General features: G+C 42.5%; 1 protein-coding gene across 1 annotated transcript in view; it reads right to left on the bottom strand.

Annotated features, from left to right (window-relative positions):
* Window positions 1-11,034: 11,034 nt before the first annotated feature.
* The window catches only part of Klp98A (kinesin-like protein 98A), a 23,718-nt gene continuing 22,252 nt past the window's right edge, over window positions 11,035-12,500 (bottom strand). Inside the window, exon 24 of the mRNA XM_070135368.1 lies at window positions 11,035-12,500. This exon is cut by the window's right edge and continues 411 nt beyond it. The gene's annotated coding sequence lies outside the window, so the exon portion shown is untranslated.

Genomic DNA, 12,500 nt, shown 5'->3' with positions numbered 1-12,500 from the left:
GCTTTCACTACCATCATCATCATCATCGGAGCTAACGCTGACGGGGGCGCATAGCCGCGTCCACCTGCTTCCACCTTTTGGGATCCCTCATGGCAAGTCGCCAGGCAGGGGCCCGGCCCATCTCGAGCTCTTCCCGACAGGTTTGATCGATCTGCCCAAGCCACGACCTCCTAGGTCGTCCAACAGGCCTCCTCCACCCAGGGTTGTCTCTTACAGAGACAACCTGATGGGCAGGATCAGCCTGTAGAAAGCGAGCCAGGTGGCCATATAGCCTGAATTGGCGATCCCGGACTGTGCAGGTAACAGGTCCTGTGCCGGTCTCACGGTGCAGCCGTTGGTTAGACACATGGTCCCGCCAACAGTACCCCATGATCCGGCGCAAGGACCTATTACAAAAGGCATCAAGACGAGACTCCAGTGCACTGGATAATGTCCAGGTTTCACTACCGTAGAGCAAAACTGGCATTATCAGGGCCCTGAAAACCCGTAGCTTGGTCCTTCTGCACAGGTACCGGCATCTCCAAATACTCTTGTCGAGAGAGTTCATGACCCCTGCTGCCAGGCCAATCCGTCTGCTGACTTCCTGGTCTGACAGCCCAGAGTTATGAACTGCACTACCAAGGTATGTAAAGCTCTCTGTGACTTCAATGTCCTCGCCGCAAGCACGTACCGACTGAACAGGTTCTCCTAGCAAGTCCCCAAAGTTCTGGATCTTGGTCTTGGTCCAGGAGACCTCTAGACCCAAGGGCTTCGCTTCATTACTAAATGCATCGAGGGCCACCACTAAGGTTTCCAAAGACTCAGAATTGCAATATCATCTGCAAAGTCAAGGTCTGTAACCTTAATATTACCCAGTGTTGCTCCACAATGACTTTGAACAGTAGCTATGCCTAGTATCCAGTCCATGCAAGTGTTGAAAAGGGTTGGTGCAAGAACACAGCCTTGCCTCACTCCTGAACTGACAGGAAAGAAGCTCGACAGGCCCCCATCACACTTTACAGCACTTTCAGTACCAGTATATAGGTTTGCTATTAGTTCAATAATCTTTGTTGGAATTCCTCTCAGTCTCAGGATCTCCCAGAGTGATTCCCGATGTACTGTATCGAACGCCTTCTTGAGGTCGATGTAGGCTGCAAGCAACCCACGTCCGACTCACGACGGCGCTCTGCAATGACTCGAAGCGCAAGGATACGGTCTATTGTTGACTTACCAGGAGTGAATCCGGATTGCTATGGCCTCTGATGCCTTAGTAGATGGTCTCTGATATGCCTCAGAAGGATGCGGGCAAGAACCTTGCCTGGTACGCTGAGCAGTGTGATGCCGCGGTGATTGCTGCAATCCCATCGGTCCCCCTTCCCCTTCCAGAGAGGGATGACCACACCCCTCAACAGGACAGAGGGAACGGTACCGGACTGCCAAATGGCAGCCAGGACAGCATGCAATCCCCGCGCCATAGGTTCACCACCAGCCTTTAACAGTTCAGCTGGGATGCCGCAAATACCCGCTGCTTTACCACTCTTCAGCTTGGAGATCGCCTCCCTAACCTCAGCTCGGGAGGGAGGGTCCTCGCTAATGGGTGGGTCCGGCAGCGGAATCACGGCAATACCCACATCCAACTTAACTGTTGGAGGGTCAACCTGATACAACTGCTCAAAGTATTCAGCCCAACGCTCCCTCACCGCAACAGGATCTGAGACGATCTGGCCACCCACTAAGCGAACTGCAGTCACCTGTGAAGAGGGCTTGGAGTTCAGTTTTCTCAGGGCTTGGTATGCAGGACGAAGGTCATTTACTAAGAAATGGCCTTCAACCTCCTCAGCAAGATTCCTAATAAACTGTTCCTTGTCCCTTCTTAACAGAGACCGAGTTCTGCGCACCTGAGAATGGTGCAAATCCCGATCCCCTGCCAGACGAGCCGCACGGCAAGCATCAGTGGCTTCCAGTGTCTCCTGAGAGATTGAATTCTGTCTTGCTCTCGGGCGTTCTCCAATCGATTCTTGGGCTGCATCAAGCGTTTCACGCTTGAAGGTGTCCCACAGAAGTACAGGGTCCGTCAGATTGTCAAGCGCTGTGAACCGATCAGAGATTGTCTCAGCAAACCTCCGAGCACACTCCCTCTCCTTCAGCCTGTCCAGATGAAACACCCTAGGGTGGTCATTGGGCCGCTGGGGAGTTTTGAAGTGTACCTGGAGGGTAGCCACAACCAATCTATGGTCAGTACCACAGAACTCAGCACTCCTATACACCCTGCAGTTCTGGAGGATCCTCCAACGAGTGCTAACGAGAATGTGGTCGATCTCCTTGGTTGCATTACCCGCATCGCTGTACCATGTCCAACGATATGGGTCTGGGCGCTGGTACCAGGAGCCAGAAATCCTCAATTTCTGGGATCTAGCAAAATCCCGGAAAAGGAGGGAATTCTCTCTGCCGGTATCAACTCCCGAACCATGAGGACCGACTGACATCTCGTAGCCAGCTCGATCGCAGCCAGATACCGCATTGAAGTCACCCAGAACAATACGAATATCTCGCCGCGGATGCAAGTTTGGCGTAGAACATCTCTTTCACATCAAGTTTACAAACATCGGTAGGAGCGTACACAGCAATAAGAGACATGAAGACCAAAGACAGCTTCAGTCTCATTACCATTATACGCTCATCGACTAGAATGACCTCTACCACCGAGGGCTGGAGCCTACCGGAGACAGCTATGGCTACTCCCTGGAGATGGTGACCATCGCTGCGGCCTGACCAGTAATAGGTGTAGCCACCTACACTGGTCGTGCCGCTGCCAGGTCTTCTCACCTCCAAGAGAGCAGCCACCCCTACTCTCAGCCTCCCCAGTTCCCTCGATAGCAGGGGCAACCGATCATCCTGACGCAAAGAGCAGACGTTCCAAGCCCCCACCCTGACTTCCCGCCTGAGGTTAACCCTCGGGTAGTCGCTCCGGGTGGACGCCACCTCTGCCACCCCCGCCGACGCTGCCCCACATAAAAGGCGGCAGGCTGCGGGACCCTTCATCCACCTGTGGGGTTCCCTAGGGCTTTGCCCCACAAGCTTCATATTGGGCTGGCGGCTGCCAGGACGCAGGCAGGACGAGGAGCTCCCGTTCCTATTCCGCGCCCCCACAGCCACCCTCCCAACGGGGCCCGCAGCCCGCCTCTCTCGCTGGGTAGGAGGGACATTACCCCTCCCCCCAACATTTCCAATTAAGTGTGACGCTGCCTTTGGGTTATTCTCTGGGGGGAAGAGGACTGGCAAGGCCCACCTCCCCCGAGCCTCCCATTGACCACAGGGGGCATAGGGGCAGGAGTTAGTACAGGGCCAGGGCGTGTCCACACGCCGTTGGGCCATGACCCTGTACCTCTGGGGCCTCCTGCTGCTCCGAGATCCCTTACAGTTCAGCCGGGGACTGCAAGGTGCCAGTTTCCATAGGTGGCCGCAAGGAGGCACTGCAGAAGTCTCGATGATGGAGAGGCTATGAACTGGCAGGGGAGATTTATGCAGCGCTGCTCCCTTTTTTGCACAAGGCTAGCCAGCGGTGGCAGCTGCAAGCGAGAAGGCATGCAAGCACTTAACACTATCTAGGCTACCACACCATCGCTTTACACCACCCTGCGCATGAAGCACCCACCATACTGTCTTATAATGCAATATGACCGTGGATTCTGTTCTAATAATGAACCCATTTAAACCCCTGTGCCAGGCTGTGCGCTCCAGAGTTTTAAAGTGGAACACATTTAGAAGTATAGAGTCAGGAGGTTCATGGAATAGCTGTATTGGCAGCACACAGGACAATGACTGAAATATAAAAACACTTCTGATTTGGAAGAGAAGGATGGTGGAGGAAGAGGAAAGGTAGAAAAAGAGGTAAAAGTATACCAGTTAGTTCTATTAAAGCACCAGTGTGTAAGGTTGGGAGCAGAACATATGAAGTAGGAGAAAGGAGAGTAGGAAAGTGGTCCAGAACCAACTTATAGTCTATCGGATTGAGGGGGAGCAAAGAAAAAGATCAAAGCATGAAAAGGATTGGGTATGCATGTCCAAGTGTATTGGGTGGTCTGAATTAAAAGGACAAGGTCAAAAGTGGAAATAAAGGGAAGTAATGGTGGAATCTCCTCAGAGATAGATGCCTGAAGAGCAAAGGGAAAGGTAGGTATAGGAAAGGGTGTGGTAGGAGATGGAGTGGAACATTTTGATGGGATGATGCAACGGGTAGAGCTCGAAGTAGGGGTAGGTGCTATGGAAGTGGTAGAAACTGGAATGTCTGGATTTATAATGACAAAAGAATTTCATTAGGAAAGGGCAGGTTATATGGTTGGATAGGGCAAGATTCTCTGCCACTATAAACATCATGAGGAAGATCACATCTATGGAAAGTAATCTTGGCAATATTAGTATACTTGTAGCAAGAATAGTGTAGCATTGTTCTAATACTGTATCATAGTCAATCAGGCAGGTGATCAAATAATTTTCACAGTCTGACCAATCTTTGTTGTAGACAGGGCAATCTGCTGGGGAGATGGACACAGTTTTTGGACCAGAACTAAGGGAGGGGTGAGGCTGGGCCCTAATAGGTTAGTCAGTGAAGTCAGTCTGGGTAGATAATGACTGAGCTTGGCTTGGAGATATTGTTGGAAGTGGATGGCATTGTCAGAATAAGGGGCTGTAGGGGCGGATCACAAAAATTCAATCCCACTTGGCTGAGCCAAAAAGTGTATTCAAAAGATCTGTAGAGGTGGAAGTAGTTGAAAGACGTGGATTGGGAGAAAGAGGAGATGGTGTTGAGTAAGGTAGTATTGCTGAATGACAGATACTGAAGATGAAGAGTAATAATAAGGGAGGAGGGAGGAAGTAAATGAGGGAGATTGGAGATGGAGTGGAGGATGTTGGGAGTGAGGAAGGAATGTTTTCTGAAGGTTGAGGGATCTGGGTGGGTGACTTGGAATGGACTTAGATGACAGCAAGTATTGAGGAGGGGTTAGTAGTAGCAGTTTTAGGAGTTGTGATCAAGGGAAAGCCAGGGGTCAAGGAACAGGAAAAGTTAAAATAAGTGAGGCTACCCAAAAAAGGGGCAAGTCTTAATGTCCCTAATAAGGGTACAAAATTTTCATTACTGGCCATGGTAAGCCTGGAGTATGTGGGGAAGAGAAACAGTCCACACCTCAAGGATAGACAACTAAATAGGGGAATGCTGTTTTCATGAATCCCCTAGGTCATTCATGACTGACACTAGGCTAACCTTTCATTTTTTCAACATGGCTTTCACACCTTAGGAAATGGACATGAGAAGAGATTGAAAAGGAGGAGAAGGAAAGGGGTAGAAGAAAATCTGTGCAAATTTAGTTGAGCCAAGGTCTGTGGCTCAAGGTAGGGGAGATCCCCATCATGGGCATCAGTCTCTGTCTCCTATGTCCCTCACAAGAGCAACATATATGGGATAGGGAGGGGTTTCTGCCTTGAACTTGATCTTATTTGGTCCCTCTTTGACTTTAGTTATGGCTTATCTTGTGAGACCACGTCCTGACTTGTAGTGTGATACAGAATCTTGTCAGGAAATGGAGTGTGACCTGGGTTCATCAGGATCCTCCTCTCTTTCAGAACTGTGAGACACTTAAGTCATTGTAATCAGGTGACCTAGGTTGCTTACACTGCCTCCTCACTTGTTTTCCCAGACCTTAGACTCCTGTCTTGTTTTCCCAGACCTTAGACTCCTCTCTTGTTTTTTAAAAATTTCCACAGGGGCTAGGATCTCCAATAAGTTAATGTCCAGTGAAAGGGTTTGTTTGGAAAAGGCATTCTTTTTTCTTAGGAAGAGGAGCTTTATCCATCACATTCTGTTCCCAGACATGAGTGCTTAGAGTAGCAGGAACAAATTCTGGTCACTTTTTGGCAATTTCTTGATGCCAAAGAACCCCCTCTTTCCTGAGAAAACCGGCTCCAGGAATGATGACTGACACAATTAAAACACTTAGTAGCCTTGCACTATCACCATACATGTGTGCCTTAAGCTTACTTCAGAATTGTGTAGCTTGTGGCAGATGCTAAAAGAAAGACAGGACAATACAAGATCAGACTACTGAGTTAGGGTTTTCCATTTACTAAAGCGAAAGCCCCAGTAACCTGGAATATGTCAGCACAATATCCAATTTCCTTTAGGAGCTTCAAGGTGACTTGATCCTCTGAAGCAATGTTCATGATCATCTTTGGAAATTCTAACTGGCAATTGGATTTACTTTTAGGTTGCTATTGAAACCATAAAGCCCTATGATGAGACGACGTCATGAAAAAATTTGGTTTGAGGAGTGGGTATCACGAATATACCATCATGGGAAAATCTGTCTGAGCACCAGGGTAACAGGAACTTGCTATCATGAAAAATTTTTAAGGCTGGGGTGAAGGGAATGACTTGTCATGTTAGAGGCTGATTAGAATCAGTGTATGTCCCATCCTTGAGCTATGACTGGAAGAGTGCTGGCTCCAGGGTGGATGGTATTTCCATGCTTAGGATCACATTCTTACCCAGTGTGACTGGCAAAGGTTGTATATTACAGAAAATTGAATGTTATGAAAAAAATGAAAAAAATACACAAATAAGAAAGTGTTACTCATTGTTTTTTATACTGGCATGGAAAATAGTCTATCATCATCTAAATAAAAGCAAATCAGATGACAAATAGAGACGTTAGAAAATAGCAAAAAATTTAAAAATGCTTATTAAAAAAGAGAAAATAACACTGCAGAGAGGAGACATAGTCTTGTCACCACACACAAGTGTTTTGTGTGCACCCAGCCTACAGGCCACACACCCAGTAGAGTGGCCACTAAAGTAAACCTAATGACCGTATTTTGGGCCACACATTAGCAGTAATGCATCTAGACCCAATGGGGTAAGTTTGGGGGCCCTTCAACTATGTCAGGAGGTCTGAGGTTTCAAACTCTTCCTTGCAGTCTGTTTCTACCTCTTTATGACCATGCCCCCAGACCTATGCTAGGTCTTAGAAGCTATAGGTCCAGGAGGAACATCCAAATTTCTAGACCTCAAAGCCACATTTTGAACTGATACCAGAAGTTAGTCTGTGGAAGCTGTATGTTTGGAAATTCTAGCCTGAGCATTTTTGTATCATCCTGGCCCTGGTAGGGTTCCACAGGAATGGCCTGTCTGTCTCACAATCAATAGAATATTGAAGGGATATAGACAGCAATTACCACACCTGAAGGCATTCACAGAACCTGTGCAAAGCTAACAGGGTACCGATGGCAAGCAGACCAGCCAGCTGACCTAACTGGGACTGGGCTACTTGTGTTGCTGAAATATGCAATCCAAATATAATACTATACTATTTGCTAATTTGTTAAAAAGATATTTTACACTCACTTGGAGGAAATCACGTCTTGAGGAAATTCAAACTTTGGTTGCTTAGGAGAAAATCTTTATGGAATCAGAATTAATACATGAATTATACATATGATGTCAACTAAAGAAACAACAGAGCAAGCACAAAATGGTCAAATACCCCAATCTTAAAACAGCAGCCCTTCATCTTGAGAAATAAGCTGCTAGTAACACAATTAGGATGTCTATCATGCTTTCATCACAAGAAAAATCTTCTCAAGTCATATGAACCCAAAAATATATTATGACTGTATTTTATACTCATGGGTAAGAAGCAGATTCATTCATTCACTGAGATTCTGCAGGGATTCTCTTCCAGAATCCTACTATATATTGTATATTTAATAACAGAAAATACACATTTCTCATCCTATAGGTGCTTCCATCATTCTGCTTTCCTGACTAATTACATAAAAGTGAAATAACCAAAGTTATTTGCATTATACATGAACCTTTTCAATTAGCTTTAATGAGCAGTTCCTTATCATTTAAGTATTAGAACACAAAATATTCATTATATTAGATTAGATAAATTTTTCTAGCTTGTCTATTATCGTTCTGTATGCTTCATCATAACATTACAGTTTACAATAGTATAATAAAACTAACATAATTTCTTGAAAACAAGGCATTATTGTTTTTTATATAATTGAAAATACCTAGTCATTTATTACATGTTTAACACAAGCTTATTATCATATAAATAAAATGCCATGAATGTGCAAAATGATTCCAAAATGAATGAACTCGGAGTATGAAGAGACTTTATCTATGAAAAGACTTTATCCGAGAAATTATAATTAAGTTCATAAATATAACACATGAATGAAATGGTAATACTTATCAACTCACTGTTATTCACAGTTCCCAAAAATCAAAATAAATTTAATAATTATTATCACAATAATGCATACCCACAACCTCAGATAACATCAAGGTGAATACAAGAACCTAATGAAAGGCAGTGGAATTCACAGGTCAAAATATAGCTAAACCAAGCTAACACATAGGACGTAATGCATTAGAAGTGATGAAAGCAAAGTAATTTAATTCAAGCAATTCCTAGTTATTTGACACTAAGTAATCTAACTGAAAATAACAATAAATACCTTTATTTGGCTTTTCTTGAAAGTCTGCTTCAGCCTCGGCCTCCTCTACCAGACTGAGCATACTGTGATCTCTTCCTTGATGAGCCTACTTGAACCTAGCATATGCTACCCTAAAATAAACTAGAATTAAACTTAAAAACAGGGTAGACTGAAACGTAAGAAATTCATTAATTGAGCACATTTCAAACTGCCCAATGTTGCCTTAAATTTTTATTCCTCTTTTCATTAATTTCTTGGAAAACAAAAGAGTACCATCTGATGATACTCAAAATGGTAATGTTAATGTTTGAAACAAATAAATGTGCTAGACATCAAAAGGACGAATGTGATTCTGTGTTCAGTATTGATGGGAAGAATGGGGCAGGGAAGGAATGTGCACTAAATTGTTATTGTTATCATTATTGTTATTAGTTTTATATTATTCCTATGGTCCATATCAAGTCCCACTGACATTTTTAATGACACGTTTGTACATCTGAAATTCTTAAATATGTAGTTATAGACTGTAAATTAAGCTTTACAAAGGTAAAAAATGAAGTACAACCTTTCAACATAACTGACTTTGAAAATATTTTATGAACAAATCGAATATGTATCGAGAATTCCCTATTAACCCTAATCTGGCAGTGCCAGAATTATCTGTGTGGTACTCATTCCGGTAATTATTGGCAACCTTCTACCCTTTCCAGCAGCGAGTTCGCTGTGTACAGTCAGCCCTTCTCACTCACTCTCAAGAGCGAGTCATGACACATATATCATGAACGGAGGGCTTTCCGTGATGGCTATAGCCATGCCTGGCAGCAGAGTGTTAACATATCCATGAAAAATAATTTCTTAATCTTAATGCATATATATAGTTCTTTGTAAATCACAAATGTTCCAGTATTATTTTTGGAAGCTATAATAAGGAAGCCTAAACAATAAAATCATACAGTAGTGCACAATGAAAATATATGGAGAATCACATATATATCTTTGGTTACGATAACATTGTAACTTGTATGTCATCCTACTCTAAGACCATGAATCAGAAAAAATTATAGATAATGCTTTCTCCTCCAGTAGATTCTTACTTTGCATATTTTATCTCTTATTTCCGCTCTCTGACATATTTGGCATTTTTGTGTGTGTGTGTGAGCGTGTGTGTGAGCGTGAGAGTTTGAATGTGTGAATATGTGTGTGTGTGTGTGTGTGTGTGTGTGTGTGTGTGTGTGTGTGTGTGTGTGTGTGTGTGTGTGTGTGTGTGTGTGTGTGTGTGTGTGTGTGTGTGTATCTGTGTGTGTGTATCTGTGTGTGTATCTGTGTGTGTGTATCTGTGTGTGTGTATCTGTGTGTGTGTATCTGTGTGTGTGTATCTGTGTGTGTGTATCTGTGTGTGTGTATCTGTGTGTGTGTATCTGTGTGTGTGTATCTGTGTGTATGTATCTGTGTGTATGTATCTGTGTATGTATCTGTGCATGTATCTGTGTGTATGTATCTGTGTGTATGTATCTGTGTGTGTGTGTTTGTGACTGTGTTTGTGACTGTATATTTGTGACTGTGTTTGTGAGCATGTGTGCATGTGTGTTTGTGACTGTATATTTGTGACTGTGTTTGTGAGTATGTGTGTATGTGTGTTTGTATGAAAATATATGGATAAACTGTGTTTGTGAGTGTGTGTGTGTGTGTGTGTGTGTTTGTGACTGTTTGTGAGTGTGTGTGTGTGTGTGTTTGTATGAAAATATATGGATAAAATAGCACAAATCTGAGGTTTGCTTCCAGGTCAGAGAAAACCAAGTATTTAATACTTTTTCCCAAATGCACTTACCAAATGCCATACAGTATTCAATACAACATAGTACCTAATGCACTGCAGTAATACATATTGTCTCCTTAGACTTCTAGACACATCAGTGTGTTGTGACCATTGTCCTGTTACTACAAGGTTTTCATAAGTGGATTCCTGAGGTAAATAATTAAGTCAAGGGCACAGATACATTGCCCATGCATACACCACACACAACTACCTTTCCATGTGTGAAAACCCTTCTGGTTCCTCAATCACTGACAAAATGCTCCACTTGCAGCCACACACAAAGACACTACCACACCCACACACTCACCATTCCCCCCTCCTCCCCCCCCCCCTCTCTCTCTCTCTCACACACACATACACACATACATAAACACACACACACACACACACACACTCCTTTAAGCATACGTAAATTATCAAGCCCTCATGCACACACACACACGCACACACACACACACACACACACACACACATGCGCGCACACACACACACACACACACACACACACACACACACACACACACACACACACACACACACACACACACACACACACTCACACACACACACTCACACCACACACTCACCACACACTCACACCACACACTCACACCACATACACAAATCTGTCCCATAATTATATTGGCATATTAGACATTATGAGCTTCAATAAATATGGCTGCTGTAAATTTGCAGATTTAAAAAGAACAGTAAGGCTTTGATAAAAACCAGACTTTATGTAAATACAAAATATTTGTTAAATTTAGAGCACAAATCAATCACAAACATTATAAGTAACAGTGTACAGTTTGGATATATAGATAAACATATTAAATGTATACAGAAAAACAGACATACATACATGGAGACAAACATCCAGAGAGAATGATTTACAATGATGTGGATACAAAAATAAAAAATGCTGGATGCTCAAGGAGCTGAACACTGGATATACATACCATATCATCACAATCAAGTCACAAACCTCAGTTTAATTCCTCCCAAAAAAGTATTAATAACATTACACAGATGCAAATACATGATCAATTGAAGACCACACTGCTTAGAAAATGTTAGCCATATATCTGAAAAAATAGGCCTAATGCTAAATCAAAACAGTTTTTTTCATGTGCCAAAGCCACCACAAATTATTGCTAAATTTCTCTAATTTTAGTTCTGAATATCCTCAGTTTGGACAAAACAGAGAAGATTGTAAGAGAGGCATGGTTTGGTGAGCTATTGAGAAAATATACCAGTAATAATATTATTTTGGTTTTGATTTTTAGATTAACCTTACAAACTCTTCATCTGATAAAGAAAATATATAGAAAAATCATATATACACATTACAACCTATTTTTGGTTACAAAGGCTTAGGCACATCCATCTGGTGAGAATCTGGAACAGACCATTCGCATCACATTACAACCCTACCCTGAAACCCTCAAAAATAATCTCTGTTGCTTTTAAATAACAGATTTAAACTGCTTGCTTACAATAGCAATTTTCAAATCTTCTTTTAACAGTCATCAATAAATACCATTCAAATCTACTTTCTCCAAAACAGTCATGGGATAAAACTTATTGGCCTTATGGGATGTGGACTCCTGAGACATGAAATGAGAATGTGTCATACGAAGAAGACATACACAACACAAAAGACACAAATTAGCAATTTCTTAAAAGAATTAAATTCTTCACAAGTCAATTTGAAAATCAAATCTGTAAATTATAAAGAAAGATAAATGCAATATGCCTCCTCACCATTACATAATCTGCATTTTCCTGAGGCCAGAAGATACCATTCATCCCAACATATTCTTCAAAAGAATATTGGAATTTTAATTTGATTTACAAATCATGGAAATTTAATTCTAGTGATACTATTGAATGGTCAACATGAGTGAATTTTCTTTTTACAGTATGATTTATAAATGGTAACAATATTTCTTCCAAATTTTTCTTATATCAATTGTCAGCAAATAACATTATCTACTGCTAGAATACAAATAATTTTAAATGCAATTTGGTATTTGTACAGTCAACTTCACTCTGATCTATGTAAGGTCTGATATTAATGGTATCAGAGCAGTGACAAATTTACAAGAATTTCTTCATAAAAAGCTACTATCCTCCTTCACGTACAATTTTACTGAATTTACATGATGCATAATGACTAGTATTTTTTTTTCTTTTTTAG

Source organism: Penaeus vannamei, chromosome 20, assembly GCF_042767895.1.
Source record: "Penaeus vannamei isolate JL-2024 chromosome 20, ASM4276789v1, whole genome shotgun sequence".
Taxonomy (NCBI): domain Eukaryota; kingdom Metazoa; phylum Arthropoda; class Malacostraca; order Decapoda; family Penaeidae; genus Penaeus; species Penaeus vannamei.
This window is presented reverse-complemented; position numbering and strand designations above follow the sequence as displayed.